This window comes from Oncorhynchus gorbuscha, linkage group LG21 (assembly GCF_021184085.1).
Source record: "Oncorhynchus gorbuscha isolate QuinsamMale2020 ecotype Even-year linkage group LG21, OgorEven_v1.0, whole genome shotgun sequence".
Taxonomy (NCBI): Eukaryota; Metazoa; Chordata; class Actinopteri; order Salmoniformes; family Salmonidae; genus Oncorhynchus; species Oncorhynchus gorbuscha.
Genome location: NC_060193.1, coordinates 6,655,376 through 6,657,875, shown reverse-complemented (window position 1 = coordinate 6,657,875; position 2,500 = coordinate 6,655,376). Strand labels below are relative to the sequence as shown.

General features: G+C 36.3%; 1 protein-coding gene across 3 annotated transcripts in view; it reads left to right on the top strand.

The window, feature by feature from the left end:
* Positions 1 to 2,500, top strand: part of LOC124008783 (pyruvate carboxylase, mitochondrial-like) — a 587,218-nt gene that overhangs the window by 52,382 nt on the left and 532,336 nt on the right. The gene's annotated exons all lie outside the window — the stretch shown is intronic.

Below are 2,500 nucleotides of genomic sequence, written 5' to 3'. Positions count from 1 at the left end.
GTAGTCTACTGTGGTCCTGTAGTCTAAGTCTACACTCTGTTGAGTACTACACTGTGTCTACTGTTGAGTACTATACTGTACCGTTGAGTACTATACTGTAGTCTACTGTTGAGTACTATACTGTAGTCTACTGTTGAGTACTATACGGTAGTCTACTGTTGAGTACTATACTGTAGTCTACTGTTGAGTACTATACTGTAGTCTACTGTTGAGTACTATACTGTAGTCTACTGTTGAGTACTATACTGTAGTCTACTGTTGAGTACTATACGGTAGTCTACTGTTGAGTACTATACTGTAGTCTACTGTTGAGTACTATACGGTAGTCTACTGTTGAGTACTATACTGTAGTCTACTGTTGAGTACTATACTGTAGTCTACTGTTGAGTACTATACTATAGTCTACTGTTGAGTACTATACTGTAGTCTACTGTTGAGTACTATACTGTAGTCTACTGTTGAGTACTATACTGTAGTCTACTGTTGAGTACTATACTGTAGTCTACTGTTGAGTACTATACTGTAGTCTACTGTTGAGTACTATACTATAGTCTACTGTTGAATACTATTATGTTCTGTAGTCTAATGTTGAGTACTATACTGTAGTCTACTGTTGAGTACTATAATGTACTGTAACCTACTGTTGAGTACTATACTATACTGTAACCTACTTTTGAGTACTGTACTGTAGTCTACTGTTGAGTACTATACTGTAGTCTACTGTTGAGTACTATAATGTACTGTAACCTACTGTTGAGTACTATACTATACTGTAACCTACTTTTGAGTACTGTACTGTAGTCTACTGTTGAGTACTATACTGTAGTCTACTGTTGAGTACTATAATGTACTGTAACCTACTGTTGAGTACTATACTATACTGTAACCTACTTTTGAGTACTGTACTGTAGTCTACTGTTGAGTACTATACTGTAGTCTACTGTTGAGTACTATACTGTAGTCTACTGTTGAGTACTATACTGTAGTCTACTGTTGAGTACTATACTGTAGTCTACTGTTGAGTACTATACTATAGTCTACTGTTGAGTACTATAATGTACTGTAGTCTACTGTTGAGTACTATACTGTAGTCTACTGTTGAGTACTATACTGTAGACTACTGTTGAGTACTATACTGTAGTCTACTGTTGAGTACTATAATGTAGTCTACTGTTGAGTACTACACTGTAGTCTACTGTTGAGTATTATACTATAGTATACTGTTGAGTACTATAATGTACTGTAGTCTACTGTTGAGTACTATACTGTAGTCTACTGTTGAGTACTATACTGTAGTCTACTGTTGAGTACTATACTGTAGCCTACTGTTGAGTACTATACTGTAGTCTACTGTTGAGTACTATACTGTACTGTAGTCTACTGTTGAGTACTGTACTGTAGTCTACTGTTGAGTACTATACCGTAGTCTACTGTTGAGTACTATACTATAGACTATCTTTGAGTACTATACTATAGACTATCATTGAGTACTATACTGTAGACTATTGTTGAGTACTATACTGTACTTTAGTCTACTGTAAACTATTGTTGAGTACTGTGCTGTACTGTAGACTATTGTTGAGTACTATAATGTACTGTAGACTATCGTTGAGTACTATACTATAGACTATCGTTGAGTACTATACTGTAGACCATTGTTGAGTACTATACTATAGACTATTGTTGAGTACTATACTATAGACTATCTTTGAGTACTATACTATAGACTATCGTTGAGTACTATACTATAGACTATCTTTGAGTACTATACTATAGACTATCGTTGAGTACTATACTGTAGACTATTGTTGAGTACTATACTGTACTTTAGTCTACTGTAAACTATTGTTGAGTACTGTGCTGTACTGTAGACTATTGTTGAGTACTATAATGTACTGTAGACTATTGTTGAGTACTATACTATAGACTATCGTTGAGTACTATACTGTAGACTATTGTTGAGTACTATACTGTACTTTAGTCTACTGTAAACTACTGTTGAGTACTATACTGTACTGTAGTCTACTGCTGAGTACTATAATGTACTGTAGTCTACTGTTGAATATTTCTCTCTCTCTCTCTCTCTCTCTGTCTGTTTATATCTCCTCCGTTCCCCCTGTCTCTTTCTGTCTCTCTCTCTGTCTCTCTGTCTGTTTATATCTCCTCCGTTCCCTCTGTCTCTTTCTGTCTCTCTCTCTCTCTCTCTCTGTCTGTTTATATCTTCTCCGTTCCCCCTGTCTCTTTCTGTCTCTCTCTCTCTCTCTCTGTCTGTTTATATCTCCTCTGTTCCCTCTGTCTCTTTCTGTCTCTCTCTGTCTTTTTATATCTCCTCTGTTCCCTCTGTCTTTCTCTGTCTTTTTATATCTCCTCTGTTCCCTCTGTCTCTTTCTGTCTCTCTCTCTTTCTCTGTCTGTTTATATCTCCTCTGTTCCCTCTGTCTCTTTCTGTCTCTCTGTCTTTTTATATCTTCTCCGTTCCCTCTGTCTCTTTCTGTCTCTCT